Source organism: Phalacrocorax carbo, chromosome 11 (assembly GCF_963921805.1).
Source record: "Phalacrocorax carbo chromosome 11, bPhaCar2.1, whole genome shotgun sequence".
NCBI classification, from domain to species: domain Eukaryota; kingdom Metazoa; phylum Chordata; class Aves; order Suliformes; family Phalacrocoracidae; genus Phalacrocorax; species Phalacrocorax carbo.
Window position 1 is genome coordinate 19,824,154 of NC_087523.1, and position 18,945 is coordinate 19,843,098.

An 18,945-nucleotide genomic window follows, 5' to 3' on the forward strand; every position below is an offset into this window, starting at 1 on the left:
AAGGCAACTGCAAAACGACGGGGTGCATCTCACTATTGCTTAAAAATGAGGTACATTTGGAAGGTATAACTCCCTCCAGCATCTGGGAAAGGGAAAGTTTTGAAACAACCTTCTAAGAAATAACCTCCTGATCTGCAATTTCTAGTTTGTGATGCCAAAACAGAGAGGGACTACGTCCAGAGTCTGGGGTCAGCCCCCACATTACGAAAGGGGAGAAAAATGAAGCTCAAGACCACACCTGATTTGGGATCCCCACCTTCTTCTCTTCTGATTTCCAAGCACACGCTGAGGCCCATATTGGTCTGTGCTGAGCCTGGGACGAATAGAGAAATACACTACGCCACAACTTTAAATAAAGCTGTTTACTTTGTCACTTTGAGATGGAGTGAACAGAAACCCCAGGGAGAGTAATCCCATACTGAAGCCGCCACTTCACCTTCTGCCACAGATCTCGTTCCATGAGAAAACAAATTCATATATGGGAATATTTTTTTATAAACTGGGCACGTTTCTTCCAGGAATAATGTAACCTTCCAATGCAAACACATAGTCATGAATTCACTTAGGGGAGCCATGCGTGTGCTCTAGGAGCTGGATGACTCGAGTGGGACAGGAGGTATCTCTGGCAGCATTTCTTGCCTACAATAAGAAAAACACCCACTTGCTTCCACTGCCTGTCCCCTGCAGTGCTCAGAGTTAGGTGACAGATCCTGTATTTAAGTCTTCCCAGTGAAGGGTGATGTACAGCGTCCACAGATGCGAGGAGGCTAAACTACCAGAGATGGGCAGTCCGAACTCACAAGGGAATTATTTAATTAAATAAATCAGATGCCACACTAAGTTCATCGCAAAGGCACAGTTGTCTTATTAGGTTTTCTCTACAGGAGTAAGTTACAGTAGGTTAATTAACTGTAGGCACGGCTATTAAGAGATGTGCTTAATTGAGCACAAATCTGCAAATGGACACGGACTGCCACTTAGTTCAGCTTAAGATAAAGTTTAGGTAAACTCAAGTAAGAAATCCAAACCCAGATTGCACCGTTTTAATTAAACCACTAAAAATAAAATCAGTTTCCGATGATCATCTGGTACCATTTTCTTGTGCAAACAAGGTGTTTCTTCCAACTGCGCAGCTCCACGAGTACTTAGCAAATCTTGCAGGGAGGTGAGGAAGAGGGACTTTTCGGATAAGAATAACAAGATCACCTGTACTGTTGAATAATGTGGTTTTATTTCCAGGTGCTCAAGCTGAATTGGAGCTTTTGTATTGGAGATTTTGAGCTTTTCTATGAGCAGTGACAACTATAATTCTGCCCAGACATAGCTGTATGATGAAACTGTTGTGTAAAATGCACTTTATACTGCAGAGGGTTAAGATGTCTGCCCGGTGATACTCCACGCTACTGACTGCTCTGCTTGGCAGTGCTACGTTCAGCCTGGTGAGCTGCACGTCTGCAAGAAGGCCACGGCTTGGGCTGGACCTGCTGAAGTGAGGCAAGCTTAGCCAAGCAGACGCCCAGAGCAGCTGCCGGCAGCATACACCATCCTCCGCGGGGGAGCTTCCCCGGCCTGCTGTCCTGGTCCCGCCTGTTCTCTCCCCTCTGAGAACTGTACCATTACGTTTAACTTGCAAAAAGGTCACTTGATTTTGATTCGAGAGTCACTAACAGGCTTATTTCTCTCAGGCTTTGCTGCCTCTTGACGCCCCAGGACAGCGGTGTACTCCTTTTGACTTTGTTGCAAACATTTATTATTGTTCTTTCTCCCCCACCTACATCTCTGGAGCGTAGATAACAATATTGATTTATAGGCAATCAAAGCGAGCCTGCCCTACAATGAACACTTCGGCCACGTTGTGCCATTCTGCGGCAAGGGCTGCCTCATTCCCAGTGATGGAGGCCCATTAAAGGGACACGATTTATGAGTTCAGGAGAAAAAAAAAAAAAAAAAAAGAGTTTGCGCTTCAGTTACAGAATTGTGCAGGAGAGCAGAAACTTGGATCCCCGCACGGAGCTCCTCAGATATTCTGCCAAAGGTGGAACAGGGAGAGAGAGGGGAGGGGAGGATAAAGGAGATGGTTCAGCCCTCGCAGCCGCCTGATCCTGACCACAAGTCCCACAGTGGTAGGGCAGTAGATCTCCACCGTCCTGACCATACCCTGTGGTCTGCCCTGGGGGCACAGACCCGGGGCACAGGATGGTCTATAATGTCACTGGGGGGGAAGATGAGCTTCATCGCAAACTATTTTATTTAAAGATTATTCAAAGAAATCCAAGAAAGACATAATAAGCCAAAGAGCAGTGGCCACAGGTTACCACAGCTTATACAAGAGCATCAATCCCACTGGGAGCTGGCTGCAAAGGGAGCAGAAATTAATAAATGCTGCTCTTGTTTCCATGCCAACTATTTACAACAATGAAGCATGAATAAGGAAGTAAATAAAACCAGGATGGAGGGGGAGGCTATGGAAATACAGACAAAACAGGAGGAGAAGTCACAGGGAAGTCATTTCACAAGTAATTTTGACAAGTAATTTACAACACGAAGCGGGGAAGCAATAAGGCATCAGAAGTACCCCTTATTCTGTCGGGTTTTCCTCTTTTTTTCAAGAGTTTTTCACGTCAGATTTTCTCTACAACGTAACTGCATCTTTGGTCTGATATCTCCTCCGAAAACCAGCAGCCGCCTCACGAACTTGTTTTTAATAGACGCCACAACACCACTCTCTGACTAATTGCGAAAGGCCTCGATAACACAACTCACCCACGCAAGATAAAAATACGCTTTTATTGAGGTAACAGCCCGAAGTCCCGACCGGCCCCGAGCCCTAACCCGACGGGCAGCGAAACGCACGGACGCGCCCGGCTGGCTGCGGCGCCACCGGCCCCGGCTGACAGCGGGCGGCCGCCGCACGGGCTGCTTTCCGCGCACGGCAGAGCCGCCCACGGCGAGGCTCCCCGCCGGCGCCCCTGCTCGCCGCGACAAGCGTCGAGGCGCGGAGGCCAGCCCCACGTGCCCTGCCCGGCGCTCGTGCGCGGCGCCCGCCTCAGCCGCGCAAGCTAACGCTCCCGCCCTTTTTGTGGGTGCCCCGCGCTGCCGGACCACGCGTGCCCAGCCGGAGGCCGGGCAGGTCCCACCGACGGCGGGCCTCGGGACCAGCCCGGGGCACGGCGGGCACCCTGGGGCACGGCTGCCTCCTGCGGCTGCTGGCTTTGCCACCACCCCCGCCGCGGCGGGAGGGCGGCGGGAGATGGCGGGAGCGGGCCGGACGGCGCCGCCGGTACCCCGGGGCCGCCCCGCCGGGAGGTGCTGCGGGGTGGGTCCCTGCCCCGGCCCCTGTCCCGGGTCCCTGTCCCGCGGCCGAGCCCGCGACACGCCGAACACCCGCGGGCGGCCCCGGGGCCGCGCTCCCGCCCCCCGCGAACGCCGCGGCCGGCCCCAGCGGAGCCCCCGGCGGCCCTTACCTGCCCTCGGCGGCGCGGGGCGGGGCTATGCCCGCGGGAGGCGGGGCTATGCCCGCGGGGGGCGGGGCTATGCCCGCGAGGGGCGGGGAGGGGCGGGGCCGTGCCCGCCCCAGGCGGCGGCACCGCGGAAAACCCGGCCTGGAGGGTCCGACCGACCTCTGTCCTCCACATCAAGGCACAGTCACCAAGAACAGAGACACAAGGCACAAGTAACTAACAGATCGTAGGAGAAATCAAGAGGCTTCAGGAGACCCGGGCAATGCCCCTACCTTGCTAATTTGGGCCGCGGTAGCCTGCAACGCACCAGTGCCGTGTTAGGAAAAAACAGTGCACCCTGAAAGGGTTTAGCACCCAGGCGAGGAAAGGGCATTGAGAGCAACGCGCAGCTCTTTGCAGTGCATGCTGTCCTCACCAGCAGCAGATGCGGCAGGTCCCTCCCTTTCCAACTTCTACAACTGAGAAGGCTGGAGCAAGACTAGTCACGCCTCCACACATGCACTCAGGTTCTGCTGTTTGCCTGCTACATACAAACCCTTACAGTACTGTCCGTCGTTTAAAGATGGAGAAATGAAGGATGCAAAGTGAAACACCTTGCCCCAAAGCCCAGTTTGCCCCCAGCAGCACGACTAACTCGTTCACAAGTTCCAGCCCTGAGATGACGAAACTTGTTGGTAGGCCCAACAACATGCTGCTCCTGGGCAACCCTCAAATGCCCCTGCAAGCCTGAGCCTCTATACAATGGAATTAAGGTTGGTTTTTTTTTTAAAGAGGGACATTAAGAGCTCAGGAAATGGGAATATTTGAATTGGAGTTTTTGCCTTCCCACTGTAAATGCTGATTTCCAGCTGCAATAAACCAGAATCAATCTAATGATCTCGGTTAGCTGAGATAAGTTTAGTGGCAGCTGTGCATTTCCTCCAGCTTGGGTAAACCGAGAAGTGAGGAAACAGGGACAGCTCTGCTGATGGCCTTCAGCTCCCTGGCTCACTCTTTTCAATGGTGCCTTCAGGCTGTAAAACAGAGCATTGGCTTTGAAGGCAAACAGCCGGAGTCCTACTCCTGACCCTACCGTTAACTTCACGTAGTGCCATAGAAATTGCTTCATTTTTCTATATCTCGGCTCCCGTCAATGGCAATAACACTAAAGCCTGCTGATATCAGTAAGAGCACGGTGTTATTACTGTAACTTGGCTGGGATGCTCAGAATCCATTTTGGGGTTTCAGCATCAAATTAATCAGTGCAAACTGGATTCTACAACTGCTGGAAGAATTTCGATAGGAGGATTTAGTAGGTACAATATTGCTTGGATTTAGAGCCTGTGCTTTCACATTTTTATCCAGGCACCTTATACCCAGGCTATTGCAGCCTGTGCCTAATTATGGGTGTAAAATAACAGCCCTACAGCATGCAGTAAACTTCAGAAGTGATAGAGATGAAAAGTGTCCAAACACCGCTATGAGTTTGAATTCTGGGTGCTGGAGAGTCAATCCCTCGGCATCAAGTGGATGAAGGAACAACATCTTAGTAAACGTTTTCCTTCTGGCCAGTCCTGTTCAGTGATAGGGAAAAAATGTGACTTGGAAGTGAGTACATACAGTCACATGGGGACAACTTTACAACAGCCTGTAAAATCAGTGAAGAAATGCATTTTATTACTGCAGCCAGATACTCCTATGTTTTTCTCAACTTTCAGTCTTTTAATGTCTTCATGAGAACAACTGGCAGAAGCCACATAAAACACTAAAATAGTAGGCAGAGGTGGGAAAAAATTGGATTTACTTGCTGATCTTTAGTTAAGCTTTTATGGTCTGTATCCTAAAACGAACTGCTGATTCAAGTCTAAGGTTTGGGCTATTAAGCTTAAAATACTGGGAGGCGTTCTGAGTCTGGGAAATGCCGATTGCTGCCTGCCCTTACAAGTCACTGAGCATCTCTTGTGATCGGTTGGCGCCTTGCTTATGGCCCATGTGCAGCCCTGGTGGTTTGTATTAGGGATGATACTGCCCAAGTGCGTAAACCCCCATGCCTGGGAAAGGAGACTGGACATCCTTGGGCCAGACCAGTGTGTCTGCCTCTGTGGGTCTGGTCAAGGATTCCCCACTGCCCTGGAGCACCCAGCCCAGAGGGGAGAGCAGGGAGAAGAGGGGACTTGGGGCTGTTTAAGCCCTCAGTAGGTTTTAAAATGGCCTTGGGCCCCAAGACACCAGTGCTTCTGCAGTAACCCTTAGGCATTACTGCTCTGCCAGGGGTCTGTCTTCATCCCCTTGTGCCGTGGTTGAAGTGACAAAGTTTGTTCATTCGTATTCCAGTAAGGGAGAAAAGTCCTTCAAAACCTACACAACTTTGCAGAGTACAATGGACGACTCCTCTTTAGATCAGGTGCACCTTTAACTTGGATGAACGTTCCTTCTGTTACCTCGCCTACGTCGGGACCTCAGTAAGCAGAGCCATAACACAGCTCGTTGTTCTCAGTCTTTTTCTTCCAAAGTTATCCTCTTCCCTAACTCAAATCCCATTAAGCCTAGAGTGTTTTCAGTATTTTTAGCTGTGACTTTCAAAAGGCTGCCAAAAGATAGCTGAAAAGTATATAGCAGTGTGATTAATGCTCTTGGCGTTTCTTCATGATTCGGCTCAGTGTTAGAAGAACCTAAATGTGGAAGCAGAAACTATCAAAATCACCAGCAACTATTTTGTTGGGGGCTTTCATTCAAATATTTGCTACCCAAGTGGGTCTCTGTAACTTTCCTCCCCAACTACAGTGCTCCCCCACTGCAGTGCTAAAATTACTGTGAGCACAAAGAGAACAGGGTGCTTGTAGATGCCATTTACTTCCCACTGTCTTGCCACAAAAATATACTGAGAACAAACTGCCTCTCAGTTTTGTTTACTGGGTGTTAAAATTTTAGTTTACAGCATGCCAGGATAAAGAACCAGATAAAAATCCCCTGTCCATTGGTACAAATCCTCTACCAGCAAGCCATGAACATAAACGCAGACTCCAATGGAGAACAAAGCCCTGATAGATCTGTGTATGAGTAGAATCCTACTCGCATCTGCAGGAACTGTGAATCTAGGACTGAACAGGTGCAGAACAGCAATGTGTCTCTTTAGACACATGCCTTGCGAACCTGCTCTATGTCTTACTTGGTTAGAGAAGGAAAGTCATGCAACAGCCAAAATCCAGCAAGTATAATTCAGGGCAGGTCAGCTGAAACTACATGGAGCTCATCCAGTCTAAACCAGCTAAGAACCTGGCCTAATTTTATTTGGCACTGTGAGCCTCAATTTTTACTGATGAAAAGCTGAGCTGTTTTAATTGAAAACTGAGGGTCTGTGTCCTTTCCACTGTAAGGTATAAACTGTATTGGTTGGCAGTGAGAACTATGAAAGATTTTTGATGCTGTCTTGCTCAGCACTGCTAGCATTGTAAGATTTTTTATTATTACTATTTAAAAACAGTTTTAAAGGAGGAATTGGCTCATGTTTCAGAGAACTTTCCGAGAGGCTTACAAATCATGTGGCCCAAGTCATGGGAAAGATGTTACTAATCGCTTACAGCAAAGCCAACAATTTTCATAGGGCCACATTCATCCCGGCTACCAGTGACAGTGGGATGGCAAAGCGCACGCAGCCACCCGTGGCTCGAGCAACACGAGGGGCTTGGGTCTGTGCCCAGTCGCTGGGGCAAGGTCCAGAGTCTGTAGAGAGAAGAGCTGGTTACTAGGGGTGAGGTTTACCTGTAGAAACAGAGGAACAGAGGCACCTACAGAGATGAATCACCCCATCCTACATTAGGTGAGGAAGAGCGTGGACCTCCTTCATGAGATGCCTCATCTTCTTTCACCGACTACATAAGGAACTGAGACAACATGGCCAGGGAGCCCTGCTTCAAAATGAGGTAAGCAGAGTCTGATCCCAAACCAGACTTTTGGAGACCACCAGTAGGTTTTAAGGCTTTTCATTCCAGTGGCCAGAAAGCCAAGTAACCATGCAAAACCTGGCAGACACAAGGAAAATCTTCTGGAAAACAGACCTACAAGCCTGAGACCTCCAACCATATGTCAAGACTGGTTATTGATCAGCGGTAGTAGAGGAAACAGGTGAGAGTTTACACGTGCATGAGATAAAACAGCATTGATTGTATACTGATACATCCTGCTCTGGCTGCAATACATGTATCTGTGGCGGTACGTGTTCAGGTTGAGGGTAGCGCTACAACAGAGTGAAACCATCACAGAAGAAGAAACGCTCTGCAGCTGCTCTTACCACCACTGTCGCTCCAGGTTTGCTGTGCTGAACTGTGGATTTAGGCTAGACTTATGGTGCCTAAGGCAAAAAGCATCCTGAGAAATCTGTTCTCTGGGTTCCAAGACATGCAGTAAAACAGCTTACAGGAGAAGACAACATGGAGCAGAAGGGGATTTCTCAAAGAGGGCAATTCGCAAAGGTTTACCATTTTCAGGCAGAAATGTGCTGCTGATGGTTAAGTGACACTGCCTGATGTCCCTTCCACATGCTGTCCCATCCTTGCCCTCTGGATGCTCTGCACACTCCCTTCTCAGCAGCAGGAAGCCATCAGAAATATATGTTTGCTGCTAACTGGCTTTAAAAATGTGCTATGTTGTAAGAGGAAATCATACAGTCTCTCCTGTGGGGAACACATCCTGGCATGCCTTTGAAAACAAGCAAACAATAAATCTTCTTTCATAGAAAGGTTTCTTTGCAATATTAGTGAATTTGCTGCCCTCTTGCAGTCCAAATCACATTTTAAAACTGGATTTCTCCTTGGTTCTGACAGGGTGTCCTAAGTAAACGCTACACTGCAGTGTGGTACCACGCAAGGAAAGATAACACAGAGGTGAAGCCGTTTGCAAGATACAAAAAGAGTGGATGTTCCTCCACTTAATGAGAATATTTACAGTTACATTAGCCTGCAAGTGAAGAAACTCCAGTGAATAAAAGTGAAGGACAGAGCTACCACCATTGGCACAACCTTCTGTTGCTGTTTTACCACTAGCGCTGCACAGCCTGTTGCATTTCTCTGTGGGAAAGCTCGGCCAGGGCAGGGTACCAGCATCGCTGAGAGCTGGGCCTTTCCGACCCACCCTCCTACCTGTGAGAGAAGCAGAGGCTGGGTTTATTCATGCATCTGTCATGTAAAATAGGGAAGCTAAGCAGAACTGCTGCTTAGCAACATAAAACTGTGCTCTGCTCCAGCACAAGACTCGGCACACGAACATTTCAGGTCCACGGAACTCCTTGTCACAACCAGCACTGCACACGGTCAGCTCTGGAATTTCCTTTTTTGCCCCCTATAACACGCAAATGTGACATAACCTATTTCAGAATAAATATACTGCAGGCAAAGTTCTAAATTTCAGCTATGTCTGTGCATCATTCCCGGTATGAACTCATACAACGCCCTAAGGACCACCTTCACCAGAAATGGGCACAGACTTTGTGTGTTGTGAAAGCCGATACTTTCAAGATGGGTTCTTTACCAGTATACACGCCTTCATCCAGTCTCTCACTTAGGCCATTTTAATGGATTGTAGTGGGCTTTGCATCAGACCCTTCATGACATCTCGTTTTCAATTAACAACCTGCATTTTCCCAGTAGATTTTAAGTACTCTAAGTACATGTCTGTCTTGAGAGAAGGCCCGCTGGACTGCCAGGCATCAGTGCAAGAACCCATACTCAAACAGGTTTCAAAACTGCTTATAACCAGAATTTTAAAGAACAAAATGCATTTGGTATTTAGTGCCTTGATAAGCAGTCAGAGCAAAAAAGAGAATTCTTAAGAATAATTCATTAAAAAGGAAAAAGGAACATTAGTTTGAAGATGATTTCTCATTACAGAAGATCAGGAGAACGTTTTTTCCTGACCCCTTACAACAGAAGAGGTATCCCTTCCTTTCCTCCCTTGCTCCCTCCACCAAGCCAAGCAAGGCTGAAACACTCACCTGCGTGTGTTCCCGTCTCAAAAGGGTGCAGTGAGGTTTTAAGCCACTAATGCACACAAAGCTTTTGTATTGCAAAAAAAGGGTATCAAAATAGGCTGTTTACTTAACATGCATGGAATAAAACGGGACTCTGCCAGAATGTTATATTATTAAAATATTTTTAAAATGCCTAAATGCTTTATGCAGATATTGGCTTAGAGGAGCTATTGCTCTTGCTGTATCTGCCTTAAGGGACTACTGCACAAAATTACTTTTCTTACAGGAACAAGATCACAAAAAAAAGCATTTTCTAAGGAAACAGGAAAAATTTGCTGCATGTTCTTTGCAAGTGCAATTTAAGCTGCTACAATGAGGGATAACGTATTTAAGGCATATAAAAAAAGTCAAGTGGATTTGCACTCAATCACAATTAAACAAGTCTTTTTCAATCATCAAGAAAGAACCAGCCCTTGTGATGAACTCCCACACCATTTATGTTTATCCCTTTGTTCAGTTCCTGTTCTAAAATTTGCAAAAGTACAAGTCACCTATGAACAGCATTTGACTGCAAGAGAGATTATATTATTCAAATAAATTCCTTCCTAGAAATTATCAACTAATTGTCCATTATATTACTATTATTGCTATTATTATTATATTATTATTTTTGTTACTGCAATGTTGAAGTGGAAAAATGGGGAAGAGGCATTGTCCTGGTTGGCTTTAAAGTCCAAACTGCAAGAAGTTGCTAATAGTTTTTAATCCTTTCTAAAGCCATATGGTGACATATTCATGGTAACTGTGTGCCTCAGTAGAGCCACTCCAAATAGACAAACACCATGAACAGGGTAATACAAATAATGAAAATATTTTTTAAAATACTTTTAAAAAAGTAAAAATTATGTACGTAATTGATTTGCTTTCTGGATTTTGGTCTTTTAGGGTATATTTGGAACTATTTGAACTATTTTAAGATTTTTCCATGCAACCAAAAGGATAGAAACAGCCTTTCTTTAAAGAGAGAGCAAATATAAACAGGTCTTTCATATCATTTTTCACCACCACCACGCCCAGAGGCAGGGATTTAGGGGAAACCATTCATTATTACATGGTTCATGATAATTTTGACAGTTTTGGTGCACCTTAGGTCAATGTCTCCCCTATGCAACATATTATCATGATGAAACATAGAGGCTAAAAACCAGCTGTCGACAGCATGTGTGCTCGGTGGTGTCCTCCTCTCCCCCAGACCTCAGCCCCGCTTCCACAGCCATGTGCACGCGGCTGACTTGAACCCCGCAGCAGCCTCACTGATGCCACAGGACTAAAATCAAGGCTGCAAATGATCGTTTGCAAGGTCAGGGTCTTGCTGTCCCAGGAAGGCACATTAATGACACGTAATTACTGTTAGCGATGTACAACCACTCTAATCCATCTGCTACAGGTCAGTTGTCAACTGGGGTGTGACCCGACTCCCAAAATCACAGCAAACTGAAACCAGCCTTTTCTAGCGATGCAAAGACAGTGACCGTGATGGATGCTGAATGGAACAGTCCCAGCTGGATACATGACATTAACCTGCAGAATGAAAAGGGGCTGAATGAAAAGCTAACACTAATTCAATACCAGTCACATCAGTGGTGCCGACAGATAAGTCCTTGAACTGGGTTTTAAGCCTTTATTTCTTTCTGGGGGCTGTCTGCTTATAGAATTGGAAGCTTTTCAGCATTTCACACAGGCTCCAAGAACATACCACTTTACTTATTGAACGTTATAGAAAAGGCCACCCAGTAGGAGTTTTACATCACCTCTGGCACAGCAGCAATACTCAGCGTTTGGGGGAGGAAAAGAGCAAAAAGAGCCCCGTTGCACCTCTGATAATTTTACAAAGCCATTTGATTCTTTGGGGACACCCGTACAAGCCCGTGGCTTTTTTCTGTTTTCTTCTGAGAGTCTGGGAATTACAGCAAGTTGAGTGCTCTGAAGCCACACAGGCGAGGAGGAGCCCAGCCTGGAGAGCCGAGGTGTGCGCCGGAGAGGGGCTGGTGTGCAGCACCCCAGGGGCTGCGGGCGCGGGGCCTCGCCGGGCTGCACCGCGCAGCGCCCAGGGTGCTGCAGCACCCACCAGCCTGGCCCGGGGGAACCCAGTCGCGACGCAGGAGCGAGGACGTGGCCGCGCACAGCAAATGTGCAGGACACAGCCTGGCTGTAGGCAGCATGAACCATGCGTGCTCCTCGCCCGAGGGCACTGGATGGCAGGGCAAGGGCTGGCGTACAGTATGCCACAGCTACCGGCCATGGATCAGTGGTTTCTCCGCCAACGGGACATGTTTGCATAGCTGCAAAAACCCTGCTGCTGCGAGCGAAGGCATGACAGAGACGTAACTGTGCCAGGCCAGGCTGCCCCACTGCTCATTTGAATCAAATTGCTGTGTACAACTGGATTAGACAGTCGTTCTCCAAAGATTACACCCTACACACTATTAAGATTCATGTGTTTATCAGATGAAGTCATCTGAGTGATTGCTTTCCCAGCTGCTCCCATGATGTATGGGCTGCTGACAGTTTCATTTTCCATTTCTCCCCTCCAGTTCGCAAACTCACTGTCTACTTGATCACCGAAGGCTAACAAGCGCTTCCAAAGAACCTGAACTGCCAATATGCAGTGTGTAACAAAGCTGCCGGGCTACAGGATCTGAGTCCCGATCCGCTGATGAACAACTTCGGTTGCCTGCCACAAGCAAATCAAAGGCATGACAAAAAAAGTGCCTAGGTTTATCTCTGCCTGACTTCCACACTGATTTTTATTGAGGGTAGCTGATCCTCTGCTCGACAGCTTCATCCTATCACACCATTGCACTGTCACACTGAGTGTAATTAAAATAATTAAGACACTCAGAGCCAGATAGGAAGCATCGTATCATTCTTCCTGAGGATTAAAACCAACTAAACAAGTAACCTTCTCCCAGTAGGAAGCTCCTGGGAATCAAAAGGAAAAGTCTCATCAAAGCCAGTCACTAAGCAAGCTCTTGGTTCACCTCGCATTAGTGTGCTCTCCTTAACATACCGCAGCATTTCCAAAGCACTGCCCAGCGTCAAGGAAACTGGAGTCTCCCAAGAAAAACACCCCATCACATCCTACCTCGAGGAGCTGGTGCCGGAGCAGCAGCAGGAAGCCAGCACGCACGCATGGAGAAGGGCAGCTGAGGTAAAACGAGCTTTACAACTATCAATTAATGATTAATGGCATATACAAGTTATTGCGCCTCCCAAGGAAAAAGGCCTCGCAGTCTCATGGAATGTCGGCTCCTCCAGAGGGCAGCCAAGCTGCAGAGCCTGGGCACGGAACAGCTTCTCCCAGACTTCAGTTCCCTCTGGGAGACAGTTACGTGAAGTAAAATGGAAAGGATTAGTGCCCAGGTGAAACTCGGGCAGGCAAAGCAACGCTCAGACACCAGAGGCTGCTTTAGTCTCCTTCCTAAGAGATTTTAGCAATTGCTCCCTACTTGGAGCAAGGAGCAGCTGAGGTCAGCGCTGAGGTCGCTGTGTCCAAGCATTTCCTTGAAACAGTGAGAATTAAAACCTAGCTATTTTTTAAAATAACAGATGAGATTGCCTTGTATTCATTTGACACCATGAACTGGTGAGTTTGAAAAGCACCAAACTCTAGCATTGTTTTAACATCTATCCACCTAAACCCTCCATTTCAGAGATGGCAGAAGCAGGTGGAAACCACAGAGTTCAGCGCAATTGCATGAATTTTATGCCAGGTTTTAGTTTGACACGGTAATCGTAAAATTTCATTAGCATACCTGTTAATGCAAGCATGCACCGTATAAATTATACAGTTATACACACTCTTAAGGTGAAAGCATTTTTCATTTTAGACAAGTACAACAAGTGCTGCCAAACTCAAGGAACAATATCACTTAACAGTTTCAGAAATTGTTAACCTATGAAAATGCAAATGATGATTAGAAAAAGACCTTTCCCTCTGGTAAGGTTGATAGACAGTTTAATCCCCAGATCCCCACTGTGAATTTTTCTTTTTTTTTCTTTTTTTTTTTTTTTTTTTGCTTTGCCAGCTTCAATTCTGAAACTGCATGAAAAAGAACGAGGGGAAAAAAAGGCATAACAACGAGAGTTAATCATATGCAGTGAAAAGGTTATGCAGCCAACGCAAATTCAAGGGAACAGCAATTGTACAAAGACAGAACCATTTTACTGTGATTTATGATGCAGCGGAGAGCTCGCTTTGGTTTTGACGCCTGAGCCACAGCACATAAGTGGATTCTTTGATGGTGGCACTTTTTGTTAGGAAGGCATCAGCCAGGGCACTCGTGGTGCACAGCTCACCTGCCAAACGTGGGGGCAAACCTTATCATTTATACTACCACCACAACCACGGCAAAACCACCACTCTGCTTCTGCAGCAAAACTCCCTCCAGCATTCCCATCATCCTAGTCCAGCACAACCCAAGGCAGCCCAGTCCCGGGTCATGTGGATGCTACACCAGCATCCCCAGAAGGTCTGAGGCAGCATCACCAGCAGCTGCTTCTCTGCTTTTTTATGCTTTTCTCAGGACAGAAGGCAGGGGGGGTGTTACCATCAACCCAAAAGGCCTGAGCCAGATGCACAAATGTATCAAGGTGCCTACAGTCGCACCGATTTCACGTGTGACTTGGATGACTAAATACACACCGCTGTGGGTACAGGTGTCGGAGCTCTATTGCCATGTGTTGCACACAAATGAATCATTTCAGCTGCAGCAGGCATCAGCTTCCTACAGCTGATACAGGATAAAAAAACTTCCTGTGTCTTTTGTGTCTGTTAAACAGGCCAGATCAGATAGCAGAGGTCTAGAATTTTGCATCCTCTTAACAAAATCCCACTGAATTAACTGCCTGCCACATTTTTGAGCAATCTAAAATGTCCAAGCTACCCCAACTGCAATAGTCCAGAAATGTGGAAAATATTAGAATAACAGCCCAGACCATTGCCAGCCCCACAGGGGGTATATTTAAAACATGCATTAACAGCTGGCTCAAGGCCACCCTCTGCACCAGATTTGCCATCCTTCTTCTGTGAGCAGCATCCCGGGCCAGCCAGGATGTTCCCTGCAGAGCCCTGGACAGGATCGGTGCACGAGTGCCCCAGCGGCCCTCTCCACCCTGCCAACCTGCGTGGAGGCCACAGCCGGTGTGCAGGCAGGCGGGAGGCCACCGTGCCGTGCCCACAGCACCCCGGGAGCATCCTCTGCGGCAGGACAGGAGCAGCCGGTGGGTGCAAAAGTTCTTTGGTCTCCCACATCCCGCTTCTTTCAGGTTCTTCTCAGAAGAAAAGAAAAGAAAAAGAGAAGAAAGTCAGTTGCTGCTTCTTTTTCCTCGCAGCAGCGGAAATATTGTGGGCAGACTGGCAGGGTGAGTCACCCACTTGGGACAATGCTTGGCTGATAAAGATCTTTTAGGTGCCTACTAGGGTGTCTGGCAGGGGACTGCACTGCTGTGGCTGAGTAGTATTTATCCTCTGAAGCTTTTACAGGGACACACAATTGTCTTGGACTCCAGAGTTATCACCTAGGATGGGGACATTTTCTTAGCTTTCCTCAGACAACCTTTCTCTCTGCTTCATTAAGCCCCCAGCCTACTGGAATTCTATTTGTTTATTTCAATTTCCAAGCTTTTCTTATGACTGCTTTTCAGTTACAGCTCCACACTGGTTTCCTTTTCTTTTGCTCCCTTTTGAAGAGGAACAGCTGTCTGCACAGGGGAAGTTCTGTGTCTGCCAATGCTGCTGTTTTCCTTTGATGAAAAGACAGGTTTGATTTGAGTTTGTGGCTGGCGTAGCTATCTGCTTGTTCACAGTGGATTCAAAGACACACTGAAAGTTTGCAGCCTGCTGCCTTTCCTTGGTTGGGAAGAGAAGAAAGATGGAAGGGTATGTTGCATCTCATTTTTCCTGAAAACTTTCAGACTGTATCTCTGCAAAGGGCTCTTGACAAGTGTTCCTTCACAGACAGCTGAGGCCAGCAAGTGACAGTCTGAAGGCAGCCTTCTCTGGAGAGTTGTGTGTAATGTTACAGTAACCCCTGCCATAAGCAAAATGAGCCATCGTGCGCAGTGTCAGTGAAACAATTACGGTGATGAAGGCAGCCCTGGAGTTGGGGGGTGAGTTACATGACTGGGATGGGTCCATGGGACATGGTGTTGGGGAAGGAGTTCAGTCCCCTTCCTCTCCCGCAGAGTCCTCCAGCCTCCATCTGACTTTCACAGCCCACAGCTGCTCTGAGGAGCAGGAGAGAAATCATGGGGCTGGGCTGGAAAAGCCAGTGGGGGCAGCAGCGAAACAGAGGAACGGGAAGCACAAGGTTGTGGTGGGAAGGATGCAGGAAGGGAGTCAGGGTACCTTCAAATTACAGAGCAGTCTAGGGTCAGGTCACAGCCACCGACTGGGAGAGCAGAGCGGATAAACCTGGGCTTACTAGTGCTCATGTATAAAACAAAAATTATACATAGTCGAAGTGCTCCCCAGGTGTTACTCGTCAGCGTGCTGGTGAGGATGCAGAGCGCAGCCAGCTTTGGGTGATGCCTGTCTGCACCCAACAACATACCTGTCCCTAACAGGCAGTGAAAAGTGCTTATGGCCACCTGAAACTGCCAGGGGCATGTCAAGGACAGACTGACTCTCCCCAGCTAGGACAGAGCCAGAAGACTGCAATCCACACTCTGATAAAGGTGATGCTGGATGATTGAATGGCTTTCTCTATACATTTCCACAGGATTTCAGTAAGTTTAAGAGAAAAACTGAAAACCTCAAGCACCAATGAGCACCCCTAGCTGCATCCTGGGCTACCAACTTCAGCATAGACTCACCTACGGAATTGCCAGCATGTGTCTTGACAGATCAGTTGTCAAAATAGGAGCTATTCCAACCATGCGAAGCATGGGAGATCTAGCTGGAATTCAGCATAATGCAATACACATCACTTACAATAAGGTAAAGTTTATCTTTATACAGGCCTGGGGCAGAGGGGCTGGAAAGCTGCCCAGCAGAGAAGGCCCTGGGGGTGCTGGCTGACAGCTCCTGAACACGAGCCAGCAGTGCCCAGGTGGCCAAGGAGGCCACCATCACCCGGGCTTGTGTCAGCACTGGTGTGGCCAGCAGGAGCCGGGCAGGAATGGGGCCCCTGTGCTCAGCACTGGTGAGGCCCCATCTCGAATGCTGGGCTCAGGTTTGGGCCCCTCGGGACAAGAAGGCCCTGGAGGGGCTGGAGCGTGTCCAGAGAAGGGCAGCGGGGCTGGGGCAGGGTCTGGAGCACAAGTGTGCTGGGGGGCGGCTGAGGGAGCTGGGGGGGTTTAGCCTGGAGAAGGCGGGGGCGGGGGGTGTTGGTCTCTTCTCCCAAATTACTAGTGATAGAATGAGAGGAAATGGCTTCAAGTTGTGTCAGAGGAGGTTTAGATTGGGTATTAGGAAAAATTCCTTTACTGCAAGAGTGGTCAGGCATTGGCACGGGCTGCCCAGAGAGGTGGGGGTGTCACCATCCCTGGGGGTATTTAAAAGACGTGTAGATGTGGCACTTGGGGACATGGTTTAGGAGGCCTGGGGGTGTTGGGTTGATGGTTGGGCTTGATGATCCTAGAGGTCTTTTCCAACCTTAATGATTCTATGATCTATGATTCTGTTCTGTCTCTGAGGATAAAGCTGCTAACTGGCAAGCAGGACAGAAAGGGAGGCGTGCTTAGGGCTGCCAGAGCCACTCAGGATACACCCACAACACTGACCCAACAGCTTTTATGCCATCCTCAGGACACGGACCTGCGAAGGCTGTACATCTGTACATCTGGCAATGTAACATGCTGCTCTGCCATGCTCAGGAAACCCACTTCGAGACACTGGCTAGCACAGAACCATATGAAGGGAGTCAGAAAGCCCAGGTACGAGCCCACCAAACCCAGCCCAAAGAGCTGGTGCCTGGCCACGCAGCCCTCTAATTCCTGGCAATCACTAATCTGGCGTATCTCATTTCAGTGCTTTCCCTCTCAGCCCCCACAAAAAGGAAAGCTTGTTGGACAAAGAGTTTGCTCTAGGGGACCCTGCCTTTTGAATGGTTAAAAGGGAAAAAGTACTTCTTTTTGGAGTGAGAAAAAGGACAATATAAAACAGACCAGTCCAGCACCTTTATAACGAAATGGTATTGTGCTTTTGGATAACAAGCTGTGCTTTTTCTGGGAAGTGGATCCAGAGGCTTAGGTATATTTCTGATGAAGTTATTTTGAGGTGACAGGCCATAGTGCTCTCTCAGAAGAGTTTATATTATTGGTACCTTCACAGACTTTCACTCTCTGTGAGTTTGAAAATAAGGGTGAGTTCATCAATTACCTTTGAGGCAGCAAACATTCCAGCAAAAGCTTATAAATATTTTCTGGACAACAAATGAGGCTGTGCAATAAGCAAGAAAACTGTAAAGTGCAGTTGAAAGTCAACCTAATGATGGATTTAGAGGCTTAAAGCAGCTCTTTTACTGTACTTGTTTGAATCTTCAATTACACTCTTCATCCCCAGCAACTGGATGTGGTACTGACCTAGAGAGCTTTGTAAATCACTTTATGCTGGGTTTGGTGTCTTTGAACAATCACATATTTAGCGTATTTCAGGAAGACAAAGCGGTTGAAGTGCTGCTGAGCTTTGTCAGGTTAAATATGGAATTCTACAGGATTTTTTTTAATTAGGTTTCAGGCCAATAGAAGCAACCCCTAAATATCACGCTGGGTGACGCTGCCTTGCTCTGGGTGTGTCTCTGGGCTTCATTTTTTTAATGACACACTACTATTTATAGAGTGAATACGAGGGAGTTGCTTGCAAGGGAACATTTCTGAATATGTTTCAGTGTACACAGATTTGAGTCACAAAGTCTGTTAACATACAGTTCCTGGTACTGGCCCCTTCCATTTTATCTCGAGATAAGGGTCTTGGCTCCACCCATGGCAAAGTGACTGCTGCTGTTGCTACACTCTGGGCTGTCCTCTCCTCTTAGCCGAGGGCCGTGGTGTAAGCAAGAGTTTCTTCGTTGTCCCACTGTAACTTAAGCTTAACCATTGCCCAAACAAAACAGATCTTGCTTTCTGTGTTCAGTTCTTTTCCTAAGGTGACATTTGAACAGGCAGTGCTGCTCTAGTAGCGATGAGCTAGAAGCAAAACCAGCAGCTGACAGGTACCATCTATTACCTTCACAGGTGAATAACCCTGGATGGCTTGGAAGATTAGCATTAGGGCACATGCTTCTGGTCTGACGGTGTGAAATGAGCCACAGGCTGGTAACAGTCAAAAGTAAATGCTATGGGTGTTTAGTATCCTCTGTAAAACAGGACTGATGCTTGTTAACCTTTCACTATGAGATATACCCGCTCAGTAATTGGTACTCTCAGCCCTGCGTCCCAAGCTGAAACGGGCACATATTAGTGCAGAAGTTGTGTTATTGGCTCCTGTTGTCTGGTCAAACGGAGCATTTCAGGAGCGTAGTTCTGTCTTCTTTCAGA

At 47.7% G+C, this 18,945-nt stretch overlaps 1 protein-coding gene across 1 annotated transcript in view; it reads right to left on the reverse strand.

The window, feature by feature from the left end:
- The window catches only part of LOC104049123 (synaptotagmin-like protein 1), a 38,002-nt gene extending 34,486 nt beyond the window's left edge, over window positions 1-3,516 (reverse strand). Inside the window, exon 1 of the mRNA XM_064463325.1 lies at window positions 3,465-3,516. The gene's annotated coding sequence lies outside the window, so the exon portion shown is untranslated. The remainder of the gene's footprint in view (window positions 1-3,464) is intronic.
- Window positions 3,517-18,945: the final 15,429 nt, after the last annotated feature.